The sequence below is a fragment of the Dipodomys merriami genome, unplaced genomic scaffold (genome assembly GCF_024711535.1).
Source record: "Dipodomys merriami isolate MVZ:Mamm:240054 unplaced genomic scaffold, mDipMer1.0.p SCAF_541, whole genome shotgun sequence".
In the NCBI taxonomy this organism is placed as follows: domain Eukaryota; kingdom Metazoa; phylum Chordata; class Mammalia; order Rodentia; family Heteromyidae; genus Dipodomys; species Dipodomys merriami.
The window spans coordinates 304299-330980 of NW_027206115.1; positions in this window are offsets into that span (position 1 = coordinate 304299).

Sequence of the window (26682 nt, forward strand, 5' to 3'; positions counted from 1 at the left end):
GGCAGTCAACTCTCAGCACCATTTATGTTAGGATTTTAAAAAAGAGATGGCCAAGTAAGAACCACACCATGCACATAGTATTCAGGTAAGGAGTAGGTTTATTCATTGTTCCAGCTGGCACCAAGCCACATTGGCACTCCACAAAACTGGGAGGGAGAACTTCTGGCCCTGGGCTAGGGCTTATTGCAGGTAGGGGCAGGGAAAGGTGTGGCCAGGTAAAGAGAGGTGGGACCAGGTAAGAGGAGGTGTGGCCATATCAGATTCAGCTGTGACCTCAGCAGATGTGGATGTGACCTCTTCCAGGTGTTCCAGTTGCCTAGGTAATGCAGGTAGTGGACAGGGTCGGCTCACCATCCAGGAGAGGATTGTACAGTCACCATCCTCCAATGAATATGTGAAATATCAGTCCTATAGCATATAGGGCCTCCATTACTTAGCTTTAAGTACTCTTCTAGGTCATCTTGGGTGCAGTTCAGAACACTTGTCATATTATGCGGTCATCTACTGATCAGAAAGGTTCCACAGATGCTTCTGATAGTGAGAGGCTGGAAAAGGATGGTCATAGGCATGATCTTCCTGATGTCCTCTAGAAGAACATTATTTAGAAGAAGCTGCGCTACTTTGGTTCAGGCATGGAAAATGTAGGGGCAGTAGGCAGATTCATAATATGAATCTTTCCATTCCTCAGGCTATCTCTTAGAGCATTATTCTGCCCTGGATCACTTTGTGGCAAAAGAATTTAAAAATAATTGAGAATTTCTTCTGGCCCACAATTCTATGGCATCATGCAGAGGATTCAAGAGTTGAGTGAAATCAGTCTCCAACACCCAATTAGATTCTTTTTTTATTACCATTGTTCAGTAGCATTGGGAATCTGAGGAAGTTTTCAGGGCTAGGTTCAGAATAAAGAAAAAGCAGATACTAACTATATGCTGCAAATTATTTGGCCACATAAAGGAAATACACTTAAGGATAACCTGTATTTCACCATGGTTAGTCAATTGGAATAATATAGCAAGGGGTAGCATTACCTCAACCCCAAAAATGCAACTTTGGCCAGAGGAATCTAGACATTGTATAGATTCCATGTTTGATTTGAATCCAAAATATTACACTGCAACCTTGTGATTTCTTTCACCATTCTCTGTTGGCTCTGTACTTTCTTATTTAATACTTGAGAATATTACTATAGCTACTTGTTTTTGCCCTTTGCAATACATTTTTACATATTTTTATTGTGAAAATACTGTACAGAGTGGTTATAATTACATGAACAAGGTAATGAGGACTTTTCTTATCAAACAAGCATTGTTTCCACCTCCTGTTTCCCTAAACCATCCCTTCTCATCTTCCCCCTTCCTGCTCACCCCACCCTGCCCTACCTCCCACCAAAGTTGTAAAGTTCGTTTTCAACATAAAGTTTTGTACATCTCATTGATGTAATAAGTCCATCTGTATCCATATTTAAACAATCCGTTTTATCCCTTCTCCTCCACAAATTATATGAACATCAAATACAGTGAAAACAGGGGTTATTCTTTCTATGTGACTTTCCTCTCAGTGAAGACATTTGCCCACATTACTAAATGGCACTTTTTTCTTTTCCCGACTTTTATTTTACAAAAACATTTTACCTTAGAAATTCAGCAACATGTTATTTAACAAATAAGTAATTAACTAAAATCATAGACTGTTAGTACATAAAACACAGATTGTATTGGTGAAGGAACAATTCTATAAGAATATCTGCATATTCCCCTACAAAAGTGAACATAGACTATCAATAATTTGATTCTTTAAAAACATGCCACACTGGAAAATATACAAAAGCACTCATTGACAGGTCAATTTGGCCAAACAAAGCATTAAGAGTATCAAAATTTTGAACAGAGAATCATTCAGATGCCTATTTTCTATTTGCAATACATATTTAATTGTAAACTAAATTCACTTAATATGGAATAAAACAACAGAATTTAAGGCTAATAGCCTATAATTCTAACACATGGGTCAATCTCTCCCTGTCTGTGAAAACACATATTTTACTCTCAATTTTTCTGAGAACATTTTTTTATTTTTGTTTGGTTCTATTTTTGAAAGAAATTGCTCAATGTCTTTGTGTTGTGTGCCTGGTTATTTCTCCTGTTGTCATATCTTTCTTGGCCATGATATTCCAACTGAGAGACTGATTCTCATCACTGTACAATGGTAATATGGAACACAATATTATACTTCAAAAAATGCAATACAATTTCTAATAAAAAGTTTGATTGTGAAGAATTTTTTACGGTCACATGGTCAGCTCTTCTGCTCTCACTCTTTGTAAGAAGGTGGTTTAATTTTTGTTAAATGCCATTTTTGTGTCAAGTTGCTCAATATATTTTTGTACCTGGTTATTTAACTCAATATAACAGCAATATAACTTCTGGTTGCAAAGGAATAAATGTGTCTTGATTGTTAGATATGCAATAACTACACAATGGAAACATGGAACATCATACTTTACTTAAACATACTTGATGTACCTACCTATTCATTACACAGCCATAATGATCATTTTTTTGGGGGGGGGTCCAATCGTGGGGCCTGAACTCTTGTCCTGGGTGCTGTCCCTCAGCTATTCAGCTCAAGGCTAGCACTCTACCACTTGAACCACAGCACCACTTCCGCCTTTTTTATTTTTGCTTATGTGGTGCTGGGGAATCGAACCCAGAACCTCATGCATGAAAGGCAAGTGCTCTACCACTGAGCCACCTTCTCCACCCCAACAAGTATCATTTTTACCTGGATTTTACCCTGTCAAATACCTAGCCCAGTCCTACCTCTTTCTGCTTATCTCTATAATCCCAGGCATTTCTGTAAGTATTTTAGCTAGATTTGTTCCTCATTTTTTCCATGTCTATTTTTTTTAATTTCCACAGAATTAAATTTAGCAAAACCATATCTGAATTGTGATTTCTTATAGCCAACTTCATGGAACTGGATAAAGCACTATTCTCCTCTTAAGTAATTCAAATCCACCCTCCATAACAGTGAGAAAACACAGGCTCTTCACATCACCCACACTGGTGTTTTGATGTAAGTCACTCAGAAGAACAACGGAATGGAATAAAAGTGAATCAATCACAACTGACATATAACCAGTAATTAATTACATATAAAAAACAAGCTACTAAATTCATTTTGGGGTTACTCTGCCAAAACCAAATGTTTAAGAATCTTATGTTCATTTGCCCATCGAAAAAACTAGAAATGGAGCTGTGGTTCAAGTGGTGCAATTTAGCCTTGAGCAAAAGCCCTTAAGTGCCTATGCTTTGAGTTCAAGCTACAAGACACACAAATAAAATGTATTCCCAAATGTGTATGCTTCCATGTTTTCTGAATGTTTAATGAACTTAGGGATGAAAGATGATGAGACCGATTTTGGTCCTGTGCACATCATAAACAAGGAGTTTTATCATCAAACAGATATTCCATTCAAAAACTCAACTGGAATAGTAAGAGTGTTGTAATGCACGGACTACACATACAGTGGAAGAGTTTTGGGGAGCAGTAGAGAAATTGATGCTCTCATGTCCTTGGTAAAGCATGATAGTCTTTCCCCATTTATCACTATCAAACCACTTTGGATGATCTGAGTTCAATCTCAAAAGTCTAGAGAACTTATTTCTGAGAAGAGTTTATGAAATTTCCTTGAATAGCTATTCTTTAATATAAAAGACACAAGTGAACAACTTCACTATCTTAATTACTTATCAAGTAATTGATACCCATCACTTTTGTCCAACCCTTCAACGATATAAAGTTACATCATCTCTACTCAACACAATGAGAGGATGAGAAATGTTGGCTCAGTGTGTGGTTTCCTGTTACACCTAGTGAACTCTTCCGGGAAGGGTTTCTCTATAATTTACAGAGGTTACTTCCAAAGGTTTTCCTATGTTGGGTTTCTTTTTTGTGTGAGTGCCTTAATGCTGGCTGAAGGTTGATTTCTGCTTGAAAGACATCCTCTAATGTTCACTTGGCATTCTGTCATGTCACCAGGTCTATGAAACCTCTAGAGATGTCGCTTCTGGCTAAATATTTGTCTACATTTATTATTCTCACATTTGCTCTGTTTAGGTTCTTGGATGCACAGACAACGGACTTCACAGTAGAAGTCACTGCATATTTGTTATACTTATTAGTTTTCTTTTCTTTTATGTGAGTCAGTTCTCTGATGAATACAGTGGATGCCTTCAAAGTGAGATTTTCTACACTGATATTATCCATAAATTTTCTTTCTTGTGTGTGTTCTATGAATACTCATCCATGCATAACATCGTAGTGAAGGACTTATTTGATATTGTTTCATTCATAATGTTTCTCCTGTGTGTTTTCTGATGAAAATTTAAGTATGACTTCTTGAAAACTTACCACATTTTTTCATTCATAATATTTTTCTCCTGAGTTCATTCAATTTGGAACCATAAGGTATGCCTTCTGGCTAAAAGACCACATATTTGCCAAAAACACAAGGCTTCTATCCTGTTTGAGTTTTCTGATGCATATTGATTTTTCTTGAGGGTGAGACTTGCCATATTTATCACATTCCTAAGTTGACTCATGTGTGTGGATTCTTTTTTTTTATGTTTCAGTATTTTATTATTAACATTACTGTACAATCACATTACAAAACCACAACTACATGCACACGTCATGTTTAAAATGTTTTCTCAAAAAGTTAACCTGTCCTTTTTTTTATATATTATTTTATTTGTGAAGATACTGTACAGAGGGGTTACAATTACATGGGGAGGATAATGCGTATATTTCTTACCAAGCATTGCAGCCTCCCCGTTTGTTTACCCTTCACATCCCTTCCCAGCCTCCCCACTCCCCCCCATCCCAATCTTTCTCCTTCCCCCCTTCCCCCCCCCCCCGCACCAACGTTGTAAATCTCGTTTTGGAAATGACAACATGTACTTCTCATTGTTGCAACAGGTCCACCTGTATCTTTAAACAACTGGTTTTCCCCATCTCCTCCTCAAGTTATACTGACATCAAATATAGTGAAAGCAGGGGTTATACTGTGGGGGAGGGACATACAAAGCAACAAAGAGATAATCTTATAAGTGCATTAGAAACACATGCATGAAAGAAAAAAACATTAAGATACATATCTAAGGGTTCAATTTCCTGACATCACATTATCTGACCTATTCCGCTTGACTCATAGATATACTAGATATTGCAAATAAGGGAAACCATGGGACCTATGTTTCTTTGGGCATGGCTTATTTCACTTAATATAATTTTTTCCAAGTTTTTCCATTTCCTAACAAATGGCGCAATGTCATTCTTTCTGATGGAGGCATAGAATTCCATTTTGTATATATACCACATTTTCTTTATCCATTCATCAACTGAGGGGCATCTGGGTTGGTTCCATAACTTAGCTATGGTAAATAATGCTGCAATAAACATAGTTGTGCTGGTAGCTTTATTGTGGTCTTGTTTGTAAACATTTGGGTAAATGCCCAAAAGTGGGATTGCTGGGTCATAGGGGAGTTCTATGTGAAGTCTTTTGAGAAACCTCCATACTGCTTTCCAAAGTGGTTGAACAAGTTTATATTCCCACAAACAATGAAGTAAGGTTCCTTTCTGTCCACAGCGGCTCCAGCATCTGTTGTTGTTAGAGTTCTTGATTTTTACCGTTCTAATTGGGGTGAGGTTATATCTCAATGTTGTTTTGATTTGCATTTCTTTTATGGCTAGGGATGTTGAACATTTCTTCATGTGTCTATTGGCCATCCTTATTTCTTCTTCAGAGAAGTATCTCTTTAAGTCTTTCGCCCACTTATTTATTGGACAGTTGTTTCTTTGAGGATTTGTTGTTGGGGGTTTAGTTTTTTGAGTTCCAATTATATTTTAGATATGAGACCCTTGTCCATTGTATGGCTAGTAAAGATCTTCTCCCAATCCGTGGGCTTTCTATTGATCTTGCCAGCTATGTCATTTGCCCTGCAGAAGCTCTGCAACTTTATGCAATCCCATTTGTCCAACCTTTCTTTGATTTGTTGGGTTTCCGGGTCTCTATTCAAAAAATTTTGGCCTGAGCCAAGGAGACTTAGCATTTCTCCTAATCCATCCTGTAATGTTTTCAGAGTGTCTGCTTTGAGTTCAAGGTCTTTGATCCATTTGGAGTTGTTTCTGGTGCAGGGTGATATATAAGGATCTAGCTTTAGTTTTCTACATGTAGTTAACCAATTTTGCAGCACCATTTACTGAAGAGGCTGTCTTTCTTTCATTCTATTGTTTTAGCTCCCTTATCGAAGATTAGATGGCTATAGGTCTGTAGGTTCATTTCTGGGTTTTCAATTCTATTCCTTTGGTCCTGAGGTCTGTTCTTATGCCAATACCAAGCTGTTTTGATTACTATGGCTTTATAGTAGAGTTTGAAATTTGGTATTGATATTCCTCCAGCAGTGTTCTTTCCGTTGAGGAGCGTTTTTGCTATTCGGGGTCTTTTATTGTTCCATATGAATTTTTGGATTGCCTCTTCTATTTCCTTGAAGAATGAGGTTGAAATTTTGATAGGTATTGCATTGAATTTGTAGATAGCCTTAGGAAGTATTGCCATTTTCACGATGTTAATCTTTCCAATGCAGGAGCATGGGAGGCTTTGCCATTTTTTTAGTTCTGTGTTGATTTCCTTTATCAAGATTTTAATGTTTTCATCATAGAGGCCCTTCACTTCTTTAGTTAAGTTAATTCCTAGGTATTTTATTTTTTGTGGGGCTATTACAAATGGAGTTGCTTTCCTAATTTCTGCCACACTTTTCTCATTGTTGGCATACAGAAAAGCAATTGATTTGGGGGGGTTAATTTTATAACCTGCTACTTTGCCAAAGTTTTGAATCAGCTTGAGTAATTTGGGAGTGGAGTCTTATGGGATTCTTTAAGTACAAGATCATGTCATCTGCAAAGAGGGAGAGTTTTATTTCTTCTTTCCCTATTTGGATCCCCTTTATGTCTGCATCTTATCTTATTGCTGTAGCTAGGCATTCTAATACTAGATTGAAGAGAAGTGGAGAGAGTGGGCATCCTTGTCTTCTTCCGGAGTTAAGAGGAATTGGCTTTAGTTTTTCACCATTGAGTATAATGCTGGCTGTAGGTTTGTCATATACAGCCTTTATTGTATTGAGGAATGTTCCATGGATTCCTAATTTTTCCAAAACCTTCATCATGAAGGGGTGTTGAGTCTTGTCAAATGCTTTTTCTGCATCTATTGAGATAACCATGTGGTTTTTATTCTTGCTCCTGTTGATGTGATGAATAATATTAATTGATTTGCGTATATTGAACCAGCTTTGCATCACTGAAATGAATCCTGTTTGATCGTGGTGTATGATTTTTTGGATGAATTGTTGAAGGCGATTGGCTAAATTTTGTTGAGAAGTTTTGCATCAATATTCATCAAAGAAATGGGTCTATAGTTCTCTTTCTTTGATGAGTCCCTGCCTGGTTTTGGGATTAGGGTTATGATTGCTTCATAGAATTTGTTGGGTAGTGAGCTTTCTCTTTCAATTTCATTGAAGAGTTGGAGGAGTTTTGGTGTGAGCTCTGCTTTGAAGGCCTTGTATAATTCCGCTGTAAAACCATCTGGTGCTGGACTTTTCCTAGTGGGAGGTCTCTTATTGCTGTTTCTATTTCAATGCTTGATATGGGCCTGTTAAGCTGGTTTAACTCATCTTGGTTTAGTTTTGCTAGGAAAAGGTCCATTTCTGTCAAGTTCTCAAACTTATTAGCATAAAGTTTTGAGAAGTATTCCCTTATAACGTTCTGAATCTTGGTTGTTTCCGTGGTGATGTTTCCATTCTCATCTCTGAGTTTATTAATTTGCGTGTGTTCTCTTCTTTTTCGTATAAGATTTTCTAAGGGTCTGTCAATTTTGTTAAGTTTTTGGAAGAACCAACTCTGTGTTTTGTTGATTTTGTCTATAGTTTTTTTGGATTCTAATTCATTTAATTCTGATTTAATTTTGATTATTTCTTTCGGTCTACTGGATTGGGGTTTATCTTGCTGCTCTTTTTCAAGGAGGTTTAGATGTATCATTAAATTGTTAGTTTCAGATCTCTCCAATTTGTTGATGTAGGAGCTCAGAGCTATAAACTTGCCTCTGAGTACTGCCTTTGCTGTGTCCCAGAGGAGCTGGTAATTTGTGTGTTCATTTTTGTTGAATAGCATGAACATTTGAATTTCCTTTCTAATCTCTTCCATGACCCAATCATGATTCAGCAGTGTGTTGTTCAGCCTCCATGTGATACCGGACTTTCTTTGGTGGCTTTTGGTGTTGAGTTCTAATTTTATTCCCTTGTGGTCAGAGAGAATGCAAGGTATAACTTCAATGTTTCTGAATTTAGACAAGTTTGCTTTGTGGCCTAAAATGTGGTCTAATTTGGAAAACGTTCCATGTGCTGCTGAGAAAAATGTGTATTCTGATGCTGCTGGGTGAAATGTTCGGTAGATATCTGTTAAGTCTAGTTTATCTGTGCAGCTGTTTAGATCTCTGGTTTCTCTGTTGAATTTTTCCCGAGTTGATCTATCTAGTGGGGAGAGTGGTGAGTTAAAATCCCCAACAATTAATGCCTTTGGATCTATATGGGATTTGAGGGAAAGTAGTGTTTCTTTGATAAATTTGGGTGCTCCATTGTTTGGCAAATAGATATTTAAAATTGTAATATCCTCCTGAAAGAGAGATTCTTTAATCAGTATGTAGCGACCTTCTTTAGCTCTTCTCACGAATTTTAGTTTGAAGTCTGTTTTATCTGATATTAGGATTGCAACTCCCGCCTGTTTATGAGGGCCGTTTGCTTGTTAGATTTTGTTTCAGCCTTTAACATTGAAAATGTGTTTGTTTTTACGGGCAAGATGTGACTCCTGCAGGCAACAGATAGAAGGGTCGTGTTTTTAAATCCAACTAGACAGTCTATGTCGCTTAATTGGGGAGTTCAGTCCATTAACGTTAAGAGATAGGACTGAGAGCTATTTGGGAGTTCCTTCCATGTTATGTGTGTGGATTCTTTTATGGTTGCCTAGCTGTGAATTCAAGGTAAATGACTTGCCATATTTGTTACATTCTTATGGTTTTTCTCCTGTGTGTATTCTTTGATGGATAGTAAGGTATGACTTATGTCTGAAATAGATTCCACATTTGTTACATTCGTAAGGTTTCTCTTCTGTGTGTGTTCCCTGATGAACTAAGTTGTGACTTCTGTGTGAAATGCTTTCCATACACAGTACATTCATAAGGTTTCTCTCCTGTGTGTGTTCTCTGATGATGACAAAGTGATGTCTTATGAGTAAAACATTTTCCACATTTGTCACATTCATAAGGATTGTCTCCTGTGTGTATTCTCTGATGGACAGTAAGTATGACTTCTGTCTGAAATACTTTCCACATTTGTTACATTCATAAGTTGTTCTCCTGTGTGTGTTCTCTGATGAAGAATAAGTTGGTCTTACAGGTAAAATATTTTTTACATTTCTTATATTCATAATATTTCTGTCTTGTGTGTGCTCTCTGATGGACACGAAGGTGTGAATTTCATCTGAAATACTTTCCATATTTGTTCCATTCATAAGGTTTCCCACTTGTGTGAATTCTCTTACTTGTGTTGAGGTTTGATTTCTGGGTGAAGGATTTTTACATTTCTTACATTCATAAAGTTTCTCTCCTGTGTGTGTTCTTTGATGGTTATTAATTTATGACTTCTGGGTGAAAGAGCTTTCATGTGAATTACATGTTTAAAGTTTCCCTCCCGTGTGTGTTCTCTGATGATGATGAAGGGGTGCCTTACATTTAAAAAACCTTTTCACATTTGTTACATCCATAAGGTTTCTCTCCTGTATGTGTTCTCTGGTGAACAGTAAGGTCTGACTTCTGTCTGAAATACTTTCCAAATTTGTCACGTACATAAGATTTCTATCCTGTGTGTATTCTCAGACGCAAAGGGATATATGACTCCATTCTGAATGATTTTACACTTATAGTGCTCTCAGGTGTTTTCCTCCCTCATTGACAAATTTCTTGGGCAAGGAGAGCTGAGTTATCATATTCTTCTCTATATTCGTTATGATCATAGGTGAGATCTATGACACAAACCCAATAATGTTGAAAGAATAGAGTCGATCAGTTTAATATCTTCCCTCTTCCATATTCAAAACATGGAAGCTCATTTGGTGTGGCGCGCGCCTTCTCGACCAGCGAGGAAGAACGAACACCACACCAGGAGTCTTCTCAGATCACGCTTTATTGGAGAGCCTTTTAGTTAATGGGAGAGCTTGAGCATGAGAGAGCGTGCACCCGAAACATGGCCGCTTATATAGGGAATAGGAACACGGGTCTTTCTATCATTGGTCGTCTGCCTTTCACCGTCACCAGGTGCCACGGGATTGGCTGGGGACTCTACGTGGCTCACGCATGCGCAAAGCCCAGGACCCACCGTCCCGCCAAGCACCGCCTGAAAGGGAGTGGTTACCTCAAAGCTGCAAGGGAGTGGGCGCCATCTTGTAATGGCGTTTACCCTGGCTCCCTACAATTTGGACCCTCATAATTTTGACTTAAAGAATCAGAATATCTAAGGGATTGTTTAACTACAGGAGACACACCAGGCATATATGCAGCTGCCATATCACCAGGCTGTGTAAAGGGGAGCATGTTCTGACACTGAATGAGCACCATAGTCCTCATGCTTAAGAAGTTCCAATCATTTCTATTCAGCTCTCGCTTCTATTTTGAGGTCAAGTTAGAAGTTGATACTAATCTCACTCGTTGGTCCACTGTGTTAATATTTGTGACAGCTACATCTCGCAGACATCCATCTGGACCTTCCTGGTAATTCTTAATCATATGCTCCATGTTTTGAACCCCTAAAATGAATCATAAAAAGAAGACAAAAACATAAATGAGGTCCAAATACTCTTTAATGTATAGGTTAAGACATTTTCCCCATCTTAACTGTTACAGATTTTAAAATATTAAAGTAAGAATTTATTGATGGGAAATAAATTTCTTTCACCACAATGTATTGATTAGGAAAATAATACTGATATTTTATGATGGAAAATAATTTTGTGTTTCAGTTTTCCTTTTTTATATCAGAGGAATAATTTACACAAATTACTAACGTATTTACTGCTAGTGTTTTAGCCTGTATTCTTTAGTATTTAATATTCTTGGGTTTTTTTCAAATATTGTTTTGTTTTTGCTTGGGGGAATAGCTGATTGTGTTGTTTCATTTTCTTAAAAAAATTTATATATTGTGCTAATTTACTTCTCAAACCTTAGGTGAAAAGTATTTCCTTTTTTTCCCCTTATTTTTAATTATCTTTTTTATTTTTTTCTTATTTTATTTTATTTTATTTTATTTGAGAACATACTGTACAGAGTGGTTACAATTACATGGGCAGGATAAGGCATATATTTCTTACCAAGCATTGCAGCCTCCTCCTTTGTTTACCCTTCACCTCCCTTCCCCGCCTCCCCCCTCCCCCCAACCAATTTTACCCCCCTCCCTCCCCCACACCGACATTGTAAAGCTGGTTTTGACATGACATTTTGTACTTCTCATTGTTGCAACAGGTCCACCTGAATCCTTAAACGACTTGTTTGTCCCCATCTCCTCCACATGTTATACTGACATCAAATATAGTGAAAGCGGGGGTTACACTGTGGGGGAGGGACATACAAAGCAACAAAGAAAAAATCTTATAAATGCGTTAGAAACACATGCATGAAAGAAACGAAAACATTAAAATACATATTTAAGGGTTCATTTTCCTAACATCACATTATCTGACCTTTTCGGCTTGACTGATACCTATACTATATATTGCAAATAAGGGAAACCATGGGACTTATGCTTCTTTGGGCCTGGCTTACTTCACTTAATATAATTTTTTCCAAACCTTTCCATTTCCTAACAAATGGGGAAATGTCATTCTTTCTGATGGAGGCATAGAATTCCATTGTGTATATATACCACATTTTCTTGATCCATTCATCTACTGAGGGGCATCTGGGTTGGTTCCATATCTTAGCTATGGTAAATAATGCTGCAATAAACATAGTTGTGCTGGTAGCTTTAGTGTGGTCTTGTTTGTAAACATTTGGGTAAATGCCCAAAAGGGGGATTGCTGGATCATAGGGGAGATCTATGTGAAGTCTTTTGAGGAACCTCCATACTGCTTTCCAAAGTGGTTGAACAAGTTTACATTCCCACCAACAATGAAGTAAGGTTCCTTTCTGTCCACATCCCCTCCAGCATCTGTTGTTGTTAGAGTTCTTGAATTTTGCTGTTCTAACTGGTGTGAGGTGATATCTCAATGTTGTTTTGATTTGCATTTCTTTTATGGCTAGGGATGTTGAACATTTCTTCATGTGTCTATTGGCCATCCTTCTTTCTTCTTCAGAGAAGCTTCTCTTTAAGTCTTTCGCCCACTTATTTATTGGGCAGTTGTTTCTTTGAGGATTTGTTGTTGGGTGGTTTAATTTTTTGAGTTCCAAGTATATTTTAGATATGAAACCCTTGTCCGTTGTATGGATAGTAAAGATATTCTCCCAATCGGTGGGCTTTCTATTGATCTTGCCAGCTATGTCATTTGCCCTGCAGAAGCTCTGCAATCTTATGCAATCCCATTTGTCCAACCTTTCTTTGATTTGTTGTGCTTCCGGGTCTCTATTCAGAAAATTTCAGCCTGAGCCAAGGAGACCTAGGGTTTCTCCTATTCCATCCTGTAATGTTTTCAGAGTGTCTGCTTTGAGTTCAAGGTCTTTGATCCATTTGGAGTTGAGTCTGGTGCAGGGTGATATATATAAGGATCTAGCTTGAGTTTTCTACATGTAGTTAACCAATTTTGCCAGAACCATTTACTGAAGAGGCTGTGTTTCTTCCATTCTATTGTTTTAGCTTCCTTATCTAAGATTAGATGGCTATAGGTCTGTAGGTTCATTTCTGGGTTTTCAATTCTACTCCATTGGTCCTGAGGTCTGTTCTTATGCCAATACCAAGCTGTTTTGATTACTATGGATTTATAGTAGAGTTTGAAATTTCGTATTGATATTCCTCCAGCAGTGTTCTTTCCGTTGAGGAGCGTTTTTGCTATTCGGGGTCTTTTATTGTTCCATATGAATTTTTGGATTGCCTCTTCTATTTCCTTGAAGAATGAGGGTGGAATTTTGATAGGTATTGCGTTGAATTTGTAGATAGCCTTGGGAAGTATTGCCATTTTCACGATGTTAATCTTGCCAATCCAGGAGCATGGGAGGTTTTGCCATTTTTTAAGTTCTGTGTTGATTTCCTTTTTCAAGATTTTAAAGTTTTCATGATAGAGGTCCTTCACTTGTTTGGTTAAGTTAATTCCTAGGTATTTTATTTTTTGTGGGGCTATTACAAATGGAGTTGCTTTCCTAATTTCAGCCACACTTTTCTCATTGTTGGCATATAGAAAAGCAATTGATTTTGGGGGGTTAATTTTATAACCTGCTACTTTGCCAAAGTTTTGAATCAGCTTGAGTAATTTGGGAGTGGAGTCTATGGGATTCTTTAAATACAAGATCATGTCATCTGCAAAGAGGGAGAGTTTTATTTCTTCTTTCCCTATTTGGATCCCCTTTATGTCTGCATCTTGTCTTATTGCTGTAGCTAGGCATTCTAATACTAGATTGAAGAGAAATGGAGAGAGTGGGCATTTTTGTCTTGTTCCTGAGTTAAGAGGAAATGGCTTAATTTTTCACCATTGAGTATAATGCTGGCTGTAGGTTTGTCATATACAGCCTTTATTGTATTGAGGAATGTTCCATGGATTCCTAATTTTTCCAGAACCTTCATCAGAAAGGGGTGTTGGATCTTGTCAAATGCTTTTTCTGCATCTATTGAGATAACCATGTGGTTCTTATTCTTGCTTCTGTTGATGTAATGAATAATATTAATTGATTTGCATATATTGAACCAGCTTTGCATCCCTGAAATGAATCCTGTTTGATCGTGGTGTATGATTTTTTGGATGAATTGTTGAAGTCGATTGTCCAAAATTTTGTTGAGAAGTTTTGCATCAATGTTCATCAAAGAAATGGGTCTATAGTTCTCTTTCTTTGATGAGTCACTGCCTGGTTTTGGGATTAGGGTTATGATGGCTTCATAGAATGTGTTCGGTAGTGAGCTTTCTCTTTCAATTTCATTGAAGAGTTGGAGGAGTATTGGTGAGAGCTCTGCTTTGAAGGCCTTGTAAAATTCCGCTGTAAACCATCTGGTCCTGGACTTTTCTTAGCTGGGAGGTCTCTTATTGCTGTTTCTATTTCAATGCTTGATATGGGCCTATTAAGCTGGTTTAACTTGTCTTGGTTTAGTTTTGGCATGTCAATATTTGCTAGGAAAAGGTCCATTTCTGTCAAGTTCTCAAACTTATTAGCATAAAGTTTTGAGAAGTATTCCCTTATAATGTTCTGAATCTTAGTTGTTTCCATAATGATGTTTCCATTCTCATCTCTAAGTTTATTAATTTGGGTCTGTTCTCTCCTTTTTCTGATAAGGTTTGCTAAGGGTCTGTCAATTTTGTTAAGTTTTTGGAAGAACCAACTCTGTGTTTTGTTGATTTTGTCTATAGTTTTTTTGGATTCTAATTCATTTAATTCTGATTTAATTTTGATTATTTCTTTCGGTCTACTGGATTGGGGTTTATCTTGCTGCTCTTTTTCAAGGAGGTTTAGATGTATCATTAAATTGTTAGTTTCAGATCTCTCCAATTTGTTGATGTAGGAGCTCAGAGCTATAAACTTGCCTCTGAGTACTGCCTTTGCTGTGTCCCAGAGGAGCTGGTAATTTGTGTGTTCATTTTTGTTGAATAGCATGAACATTTGAATTTCCTTTCTAATCTCTTCCATGACCCACTCATGATTCAGCAGTGTGTTGTTCAGCCTCCATGTGATACCGGACTTTCTTTGGTGGCTTTTGGTGTTGAGTTCTAATTTTATTCCCTTGTGGTCAGAGAGAATGCAAGGTATAACTTCAATGTTTCTGAATTTAGACAAGTTTGCTTTGTGGCCTAAAATGTGGTCTATTTTAGAAAACGTTCCATGTGCTGCTGAGAAGAACGTGTATTCTGATGCTGCTGGGTGAAATGTTCGGTAAATGTCTGTTAAGTCTAGTTGATCTATGCAGCTGTTTAGATCTGCAGTTTCTCTGTTGAGTTTTTGCCGAGTTGGTCTAGCTAGTGGGGAGAGTGGTGTGTTAAAATCACCAACAATTAATGTCTTTGGATCTATATGGGATTTGAGGGAAAGTAGTGTTTCTTTGATAAATTTGTGTGCTCCATTGTTTGGCGAATAGATATTTAGAATTGTAATATCCTCCTGAAGGAGAGATCCTTTAATTAGTATGTAGCGACCTTCTTTATCTCTTCTCACGAATTTTAATTTGAAGTCTATTTTATCTGATATTAGGATTGCAACTCCCGCCTGTTTATGAGGGCCGTTTGCTTGTTAGATTTTGTTCCAGCCTTTAACCTTGAAAATGTGTTTGTTTTTACGGGCAAGATGTGACTCCTGCAGGCAGCAGATAGAAGGGTCTTGTTTTTTAATCCAACTAGACAGTCTATGTCGCTTAATTGGAGAGTTCATTCCGTTAACGTTAAGAGATAGGACTGAGAGGTATTTGGGAGTTTCTGCCATGTTTTCCACCTTCTTGGCGGCTGTGAAAACTGGGTTCTTCCTAAGGTTCTTGGATTTTCAGTTTGTGTGCAGTTCCTTGGCCTTTTTTGCGTTCTTGTTAGTTTTCTTTTTTTTTTTTTTTTTTTTTTTTTTTTTTGGGTCCGGTCGTGGGGCCTGAACTCTGGGCCTGGGCGCTGTCCCTCAGCTCTTCAGCTCAAGGCTAGCGCTCTACCACTATGAGCCACAGCGCCACTTCCGGCTTTTTTCTTTTTGCTTATGTGGTGCTGAGGAATCGAACCCAGGGCCTCGAGCATGCAAGGCAAGCGCTCTACCACTGAGCCACCTTCCCAGCCCTCTTGTTAGTTTTCTATGTGTAGGACATCTTTAAGAATCTTTTGCATGGCTGGTTTGGTGGAGATGTATTGTTTCAATTGTTCTTTGCTATGGAAGGTTTTTATTTGGCCTTCAGTTATGAAGGAGAGTTTAGCTGGGTACAGTATTCTTGGTTGATAGTTGTTTGTTTTTAGGGCATGGCATACGTCATTCCAGGCTCTTCTTGCTTTGATTGTCTCTGCTGAGAAATCTGAGGTAATTTTAATTGGTTTCCCTTTATAGGTGATTAACCTTTTCTCCTTGACAGCTTTAAGGATCTTTTCCTTGGTCTGGGTTGATCCTGTGTGGATTATAATGTGACAGTGGGATTTCCTATTCTGGTCTGGTCTATTTGGGGTTCTAAAAGCTTCTTGTATCTGAATAGGCCTATCTTTTTGTATGTTTGGGAAGTTCTCTGCTAGGATCCTGTTAAACAAATTTCCTAGACCATTAACTTCTGTTTCTAGGTGCTCCTCTACACCCATTATCCTTAGATTGGGCCTTCTGATGGTGTCTTCCAAGTGTTGGATAGACCTATCATATTTCTTGGACTTGTCTTGGATGGTTGTATGTTCTTTCTCTATAATATCTAGGCTGTCTTCAATCCCTGAGATTCGATCTTCTGCATGGTCTAACCTGCTGTCAAGACTCTCTACTTTGTTTTTTATCTCTTTTCCTTCTAATTGGTCAGCTTTGATGGCTTCAAGTTCTTTGTTGAAGCTCTGTTTTAGGTCTTGTATGAATTTCTTTTCTTCCTTATTTTGGTGTTCAGTGTTTGTTCTCAAATCACTTAGTTGATTGGTTATGGTTTCTTTGGACTCCCATTCCTTCTGTTGGGTTCCATTCAGCATTCCCTTTGTGGTCTCCCTGATTTCCTTCAGCTCTTTGTTAATGGATTCCATGAATGCTTTTAGTGATCTTTGTGTATTCTCTACCTCGTCTCTGTCAAACTTTTTTTTTAATTTAAATTTTATTTTATTTTATTTGAGAACATACTGTACAGAGGGGTTACAATTACATTGGCAGGATAATGCATGCATTTCTTACCAAGCATTGCAGCCTCCTCCTTTGTTTACCCTTCACCTCCCTTCCCTGCTTCCCCCCTCCCCCCCACGAATCATACCCCCCTCCCCCCCACACCGACATTGTAAAGCTTGCTTTGACATGACATTTTGTAATTCTCCTTGTTGCAACAGCTCCACCTGAATCCTTAAACGACTTGTTTGTCCCCATCTCCTCCACATGTTATTCTGACATCAAATAAAGTGAAAGCGGGGGTTACACTGTGGGGGAGGGACCTACAAAGCAACAAAGAAATAATCTTATAAATGCGTTAGAAACACATGCATGAAAGAAACGAAAACATGTCCAGTCCTCTTCCACTATGGGCTCAATGCATTCCGTGATCAAGAGCTGAATTGGCTATGCAAATGGCTAAGTAATTTTTCAGTGAGTAAACCTTCAGAGAGAGTTCTTTTCAAAGTCAAGTGACCTGTGTTAGGAGCTTAAGTTTCAACATTGAAGAAGACAGACATGATCTGACCTTGTAGACATTTGTAAATTTCAGAAAGAGAGACATTTTACACAGAAAACGTTGTAAATGTAAAAAGACTGAAAAGGAGGAAATCAGAGCAATTCACCCCAAAGCTAATTTGGGAAACAGTCCTAGTGAGTTTCAACTTCCTTAGGAAAGGCCATGAAGCTGGTGATTTTAATGGCAGAATCATCTTCTTATTAACATGGAAGCTAGGAAGGCCAAGATGGTGATGTCAGATTGATCTGGGGCTTTCTTCCCTGTTTCTCTAGCACTCTCTAATAAACTTATCAGTGCATTCTTTCATCCATAGGAGGCAACTACTACAGGACTTGAGACAGACTACCAGTACTATTTGCTTAGCAGCTTTACTGATATTTTTCAGATAGTGGCTCTTGGTTTCTGCCCAGGGCTGGTCTTAGTCTGTGACATTCCTGATTATGCCTCTTACATAGCTGGAATGAGAGACTTGAGACACATTGGCCTCTCTTTTCTTACAAGAACTTTAATCCTATCCTTAAACTCTACCCTCTCGATCTCTTCTAAGCCTAACTGTAAGTACCATCACATCAAAGGTGAAGCCTTCAATGTATGGATTTTAAGGAGTTGTAAATAGTCAGTCCATATTACTCTTTAACAAAAATTACATTGGAAATGATATGAAGAGGTGGATGGATGAAGGGGTATGACAAAGGAAAGATAGAGGAAAATGTGTTTTGTTCTGTTTGTTTTTCTCATTGGTGGTCTTGAACTCAGGGCCTCATGTTTGTGATACATGCTCTCCACTACTTGAGTCATGACCTCAGAACATTTTGCTTCTTTGTTACACATAGAAATGTAGTTTACCTCCACACCTGATTTGAATACAATCCTTATATGTCTACCTATCTTGTAGCTGGGATTACAGGTCTAGGTTGCCATGCTTTTATTTATTTCTTGAGATAATGTCTCACTACCCTTTTTTTGGTTAAACTTGCTTTTAACTGTAATCATCCTGTCTTTGTCTCTAGAATGGCTGTCATTACAGGTATGAGCCATCATGCTTGCCTCTGGAGAGACATTTATGGAAGTTTTGAACTACTGTACCTAAAATAGCTGATTAACAAAAATTATATCTAACATTTTTGGCACTTAGGGACAAGATAGCATTGCAGACAAAAGAGATGCAGGAGAGAGAGCAAACGAGCTTTATTAAGACAAATTTATAACTTCAGACTTAATGCTAATGATTAGAAAACTAGTGGTGGGCTTTAAGCGGGAGCCACATAATCCTATTTGTGCTTTTCTAATAAAGTAGTGTTAAGTAAGTCTGAAGGCATATTAGGGATTATTGTAGTACATCTAGGAAATAGTTGTGTTTTGTGCTGCATCACTGGTAACAAAGAAACAAATGAACCAATGAGACACATTAAGGGCTAAGCAATAATTGACCTGCGGCCAGGTAGTTGTGTAACTACATGGAGCTTAGTGTATATCCATATTTCTGAATTGAGCTTCTCACAAAATATCACCACCAAATAGTTAGACAGGGATCATTCAGTGGAACCAAATCCAAAAGTCTATTTCTGGACTTTTTTAAAACTTTTTTTTTCTGGATTTTTTATTAAAACATCTGTCTTCTTAGGCTCAGAAGAGTACTGTGTATTACGACCTCAGATTCTATCAGGATTAACAAACTGAATTTATTTTTAGCACTACCAAAAAGGACAGTAGAATTTTTACCCCTCCCACTCAGAACTGGATTGGGGTTCTTACTTGATCTTCAGTAGAGGTTTCAGAATTAAATACACAGTAGAAATTTAGACGTGGTGACAAGAAACATAGTTCATCCATTTAGTTTAGATCTGCCTTAGTTAACTCTGGGGGGGGTGTGAATATCACATTTTGATATTGTTACAAACTTTCTCTTGTTAGGACAGTCCATGCTTCCTGGCTTACCTCCTTTGTATTACTGAGTCTTTGTAGTTTCTGAGACAGTAGTGTTAGACTCGCCAACACTACTCTAGCATCACATTTCAGAAATTCCAGTGAACACATCCATCCTTCAGTACCTTATTCCCTATCAAACTCCTTGTGAGTGATCTTATTCTCAATAATCAAACTGAAAAAACAAAAACAAAAACAAAATTTGAAAAACAGCTGAACCACTACCTCACTCTACTCTAAAACTCGCTACCACATTGGGATTAGCGTGGTCACAACCCCAAAATCCTGAATCTGCTGATCTGTTTTCTCTGTGAACTTGGACCCACTTAACCAATCACAGACTAATGCAGGTGCTGTAAAGGTATTTTGCAGATGTAGTTAACACTTACCACTATTTCACATAAATGAACTTAACCTTGATATTATGGGTGGAACTGATAGAATAGATTGCAAGGTCTCAAGAGAAAATAGTAGGTTTTTCTAAAGAAGATGAAATTCTGCCTCAAGACTTCAGATCAATCCTTAATGGAGAGTTTCCATTCTGCCAGCCTGAGCTTCCAGATTAGAGATTTGATGATTGTCAGCCTCAGCAATCACGGAAACCAATTCCTGGAAGTAAATCTCTCTTCTTGTCTCTCTACACCACACACACACACACACACACACACACACACACACACACACACACACACAGAAGAGTCAGCCATCTATATCTGTGGTTTTTATGTCTGTGGGTTTAAGCAATTACAGAAGGAAAATAAGTGAAAAAGACCACTTGTACTAAGCTGGGGCAGGCTTATCCTTCTTGATATTGTTCCCTAAATAATACAGTGTACTAATTGTTTACATATCATTTACATTGCATTAGGCATCATTAATGATTCTGCGATGGCCTAGAGTATTGAGGAAAATGTTTATAGTCTATGTGTAACTACTACACAACTTTCGAAATGATATATTTTAGAATGTCCACAGATTTTGATATGTGTGGAGAAGTAATTCCAGGAGCTAATCCCCTAATGCTAAATACTGATGAACATGCATGTGTGCTCCTATTCACTCATGCTTGAACACACACACACACACACACACACACACACACACACACACACACACACACACTTTGCCACATCTCTGTTCCAGGTATGGATCTGTTTTCCAGGAGACCCCTGATGGGAATAACACATCTCCATTTTTTGCACACTAAGCAATATAGATGTGGAAGTCCATCCTCATAACCCATCATAAACTGGAAAAAGCAAGCTGACAACCCATTTAGTATTCCTTACTTCCTGAACATCATAGCTTAGCAGCACAGTACATTGTAACTGCTTTGATCATGCAACTGGCTGAGATCTATCACTTACTACTTCATTCCTAGCATCATGAGACAGAACCATCTGGCATCTTCCTAGCTCAGGAAAATATCCACATTAAAATTTCAAAGTTTGGTTTCCACTGAATATGTATCCCTTGCATACCATGCTAAAGTAGAAATGTCGAAGTTGAACCATCAGAAGATGAGGCTCATTTATTGTTAGTTCCATGCCAATGAGACTCTTGATGTATCAGACATCCCTACATTCACTTCAGACTATGCCTCTGATGTCCAACTATTTTCCTTTATCCTGTTTGAATTTCATATTAAATTAGCATAATCTCAAAGGAATGATTATGCTAATATATTTGTTCCTGTTTACTTATTTATGCTAACTGAAAATTCACAACCTTGATTAAACTTAACATCGGCTGGAAACATTCTTCTGCAGGCCACACACATGAGGGTGGCTGGAGAAAGTCACTAGAGAGACATACTGATGACTTCAAGTGAAATGTATGACAAAAAGTCAAGTGAGACCTATTGATGCTATTTGTCCATTCATATTCCCAGTGCTCTAAGTAGCTACAATGTTCATTTTTCTTCATATAGCCATTATCTCTTTGGCTTCCTGCATCCTAGAGAAAACTGGAATAATAGAAAGAAAACTCCCATAATGTCAAAGTTACTGGGGGTTTACCCGGTCTGATGAGCCAATCTCAAGCTCCTGTAATGATCATCAATGTAGAGTTCCTTTTGGTCAAAGGAGTTATCTCTTCTTAAAGTCCTTGGGGTGCAGAGGGTGAGGGAGATTTACATTAACCCTCACAAACCACAGCAGGCCAGTGATAGGAGAGAATGGATACCGAGTTACATTTTAATTTCTTCATAGCTTTGGCTCTTGAGCACCCACTGGATGGTTCACTTTCATAAGAATCTCCAGGAACGCCATTCTAGGAGATAAAAGTTTCCCATGGATATGCACCCATATCCAAGTTCATAGGTGGGGGATTCCATGTTGTTAATACAGAACCTTTATAGCCTTATAGTCCTGTCTGAAGATATTCCTGATAGTTTTGTAATCAATTGTACCCTCTTGCAGGTGCAGGGGTCTCTTTTTAATTTTCTTCTGTTTCTCTAACATTAATAATAACCTGATGCTTCACTATTTTTATTGACATTCAAGCATCCTGAAGTTTCTCCTGTATTAAAAGTCTGTTTTTTATTTAATTTCTACCCACTATTACTTTCCATATATACATATGTATATATATATATATATATATATATATATATATATGTATATATATGTTCTGTGTTGGGAAAATACTGTACAGAGGGTTACCGTTACATGAGCAAGGTAATGAGTACATTTCATATCCAGCATTGTTGCCTCCTCCTTTGTTTTTCCCCTATCATCCCTTCCCTCCCATCTCAACAACTACACTCCTCCCCTTCACTCTACCCCACCCCCACCTCCCCAGCTTCCTGCCTAAATTGTAAAGTTCGTTTTTCAACATAGTGTCTTGTGCATCTCATTGTCACAATGGGTCAACATGTATCCCTTCTCATTCCAGTGTCACTCAATATTTTTTGTATTCAAATTCTCTAAATCTTGTTTTCTTATCTTCTCTTAAATCTCATCCAAAAAAGCTTTCTTTCCTCCTTCCAACACAATGATTTTGGTCAGAGAGCCAGTGGTCTCCAAGGTATCTCAACATGGTCTCAACCACGTGGCCTATGATCAAATGGACATGACAGTTGCTCTTATTATTATTTTGCTTTTTAATTTTTAAAAATTATATTAAGTAGTTGCTCAAAGGAATTGTCAGTTAACAAAGCATATTATGAAATACATCTTTATCAGTGTCACCCTTCCAAAATTCTCATCCACTCTTCTCAACTTATTCTTAATTTTTAAATTCAACTCTAACCCTCACCCTTGGGATTTCCTGCCTTCTCTTTGGTTTCCTTGTGTGGAGGATCTCAGAATTTCTATTTGCATTTCCTATCTTTTCCTCTGTACTCACACCTTTGAATAGTACCATTTATCATGAGGACTGCCTCCATGTTTTCTTTCCTGAGCTCCAGGCTCCTGTTCTTCTCCCTCTTTCTTTCAGTCTCATCTGCCTATATTTCAAATAGAAGTATCTGTATACAAAGGGTAATTCATACAACAAGAGGAAACATTTCTAAATGCAATCAAGTGTCTTAGCCTCACTCATTCCACAGGTCCTTTGAGGACTAGCTGTGACAATATTTCACATGATCTTCACTCCATGCTGGAAGTTAAAGGACTACCTTTAGTGGAATTTTACTGTCCTAGATCCAATAGAAACATGAAGAGAAAAGTGAAAGAGGCCTGTGTAATCCTCAGCTGTACAGATTCTGCTTTACACCTTGGCAAAGTAAGACAAATAATATAGACTAGAATTGAGTTGCTTGAACACTTCCAGCTCCAAGAAATTCCAGGAAGTGTATCATTTCTAGTATTGCAACAAAGAACAAGTGCAAAATTTTGTTTTTATTTGTTTAAAAAATAAGAAAATGAAAGTAAATCCTAGCCAACAGTTTCAATGCTAATTTTATTACTTATATATAATAGTTTTTTTGTTTGTTTGTTTTTTGTTTTTGGTCTGATCGTGAGGCCTGCACTCTGGGCCTAGGCACTGTCCCTCAGCTCTTCAGCTCAAGGCTAGCGCTCTACCAATTTGAGCCACAGTATCATTTCTGGCTTTTTTCTTTTTGCTTATGTGGTGCTGAGGAATCGAATCCAGGGCGTCAGGCATGCAAGGCAAGCGCTCTACCACTGAGCCACCTTCCCAGCCACTATGTAATAGTTTTGTAATGCCTTATAAATTATGATTATTAAAAGTCTTCTAACCACAATAATGAGAGTATTACATTGGTAAAGAGGAACATACACAAGAAACAGTCAACAGTTCATTATAATTATGTAAGCAATTCCTAAAGTAGTCAGATGTGTACTAATAAAATGAGCAACAATAAATTTTATACATTAGTAATGTCCTTTCGGTAATCATAGAGATAAAACAGTTTATTCTTATAATGAAAGAATACTTTAAATACAAAAGAATGTTAAGTTATTCATAGATATGTCTAAAGTAATATGGAAGTAAATTTAAGACTTAACTTTGAATTAAGTTTGATTAAAATTGTAATGATTTATTATTCTTGAGGGTAAAGAAAGAAGAACCATTTAAAAAACAAATCATTGTAAATTAATTTGGAATACAGAGCAAGAAAAAAACAAGTAAAATTCCAAACAACATATAATACTAAGTGAACTTGAGATCTTACAACAAATTATAAAATAACAATAGGCACTATATGAAGATCTATGTAACATCAAAATAGAATTGGAGTAAATAGAAGGAAAAGACCAATGTGTATGAAGTATTCAGAGTCTAGAAAAATTTTGGTTTCAGTTGAATTCAAGATGTAAATTTTATCATACACGTTTCCAAGGGTGAAAACATTTCCATTATAGTGACTAATTCCTATAACCCTAGCTACTCAGAAGGCTGAGCTCTGAAGAGGATGGCTCAAAGCCAGCATAGTCATGAAATCTATGAGACTCTTATTTCCATTTAACCACCAAAGATGCTGAAAGATGAGTTCAGACTCAAATGACAGAACAATAGCCTTCAAGGATAGTGCCTAGACTCTGAGTTTCAATACCAGCACAAAAATAAAATAAAATAAAATAATAAACAAAATGCCTCCATGAATTAATGATTTACATGGGAGTTCTTGATCTCTCCCCTTTTGCCAATATATTTTAGACCAAGTGCTGCCTTTGCCGGAACCTATATGATATTATATGATTATTTCTTGGATTAGGGAGGCAGAAATTACAGAATATCTACAAAGAGGGTGATTATTTTGGTTTAAGAGTCAATTCAGGAAAAAAAGTAAAAAAAAATTATAAAGGCAAAAATATGAGAAAATTCATTACTTGGAGGGAAATATCCATTGTATATGTGGATATGTCATAATGACATCCCTGTCTTATGAAATCCTTTTCACAAGATATAGTCATAAAAAGAAGGGCATGATGTGCACAGAACTTAACATAAAATTGATATTTAAAGAAATCACATCTGAACATGCAAAAAAAAAAAAAATACTTCAGAAAAGACTGCTACAGTCTTTTCTTCCCAACCTGGTCCCAGGCACCATCTCCAGGGATGAAGCTTAAGTGATCATTTACATTGGATTCTAGAGCTGTGCTTTTGAATTCCAAAAGGATTAGTTATTGACAATTCAACATTGCCTGTGTTTTACCTGAATTATGTCTCTCTGCTGCCCTCATCTGGTATACACCAATTCTACTACTACAGCCAAGGACATTCATCTTGGGGGAGGAGGTAATGGGAGGGAGCAAATTGCTCTGGTCACATCGTGAGCCATCCAAAATGACTTAAAATGGTAGATTCTTTCTACCAGTCCTGGAAAGCAAAAAAGAAAAAAAAGTTAAATAGACATAGCCAAATGACACCAGATATGTGTGTCTGCTGTTATGAAGCAGAAACTTGGAAATTTTCACTGACATTAGAATTCTCAACATTAAACAGATCAACTACATTTTCTCTTCTAAAAAGCAGAGCAATTATAGACAGTTATTGAAACCATATTCTCAAGCTATGTTCATGTAGGCATACTTGCCATACTGTACTTCAGTATGCTGAACTTATTTGATACGTTGCATTTCTGCTAACTGCTTTTTTGACTAGAAATCTTATTCTGACTGAGATGAGTATCAACCTATATCTCATTGCAGGAATTTGTACTGTTCTCACTTGTCATGTTTTTCTTTACTTGGCTATCTATTCCTGTTGATATTATTGCATGGTTTTTATTTAAGTTTTTATAACAAATAGTTTTTGTGTGTAAATCTGATACTCAATATTACTCAATATTACTAACCACATCTCCTAAAGCCACTTACTCTTTTGAGAAAAAGGAAGCTTCACATATCAAAATATTGAAAAACTTTTATATACATATTTATAGCCTTCATTATCTTGGGCATCACTGAAATAAAAGTTGGGAGACATCTGATTCTATTTAGTTAGTATAGATGATGAATTAGGTAATCACTCTTTTGGGGAGTTTTGTTTTCATAAAAAAGTCTATTTGGGCTTATGGTCCTAAGACCCGCTGTCACCTATATCTTTATTATTTTCAATTTAAAACTTTCTGGAGTTAAAGCTGCAAAATTCTCAATGATTCTCAACTTGATTAGTTCATCTGCAGTAGTATTTGAGAACGGATTTATTCTCTCAGCTTTAGCTTTAGTGGAATCACACTGATTCCTTTAAAATACTATGTGTAAGATAAAAAAAGAAATTCTAGTGCATCTACAAAGCATTGAAGTACAATATATTTTTCTCATAATTCATCCCTGTATCCTGAGAGTACCTGTATACCAATACTCCCCACGAAGAATCCAAACTTCTGATGTAGTAATTGCATGTGACATTAGCAGCAAACTGGGGTAAAATGTAAGGGGAAAATGTGAGCATGAGAGAGGGATGCAAGTCTGGGATAAACATTCTAGGAACATACCACTGCTGAAAAGCGAGGAAAGGAGGGCAAGTAAGTGATGAAGTATTTCCAATTATAGAAATATACAAAATTCAAGGGGGGATGGGAGAGTGGGAGAGAGAAAAAAAGGGAGAGAGCTAAACAGAAAAACAGAGAGAGGAAGAGAGGGAGACAGGTTGAAAGAGTGGGAGAGAAAGAGAGAGACCAAAACATGGAAAGGGAAAGAGAGCACTAGGGAAAGGGAAAGGAAGAGATAGGAGGAAAATGGAG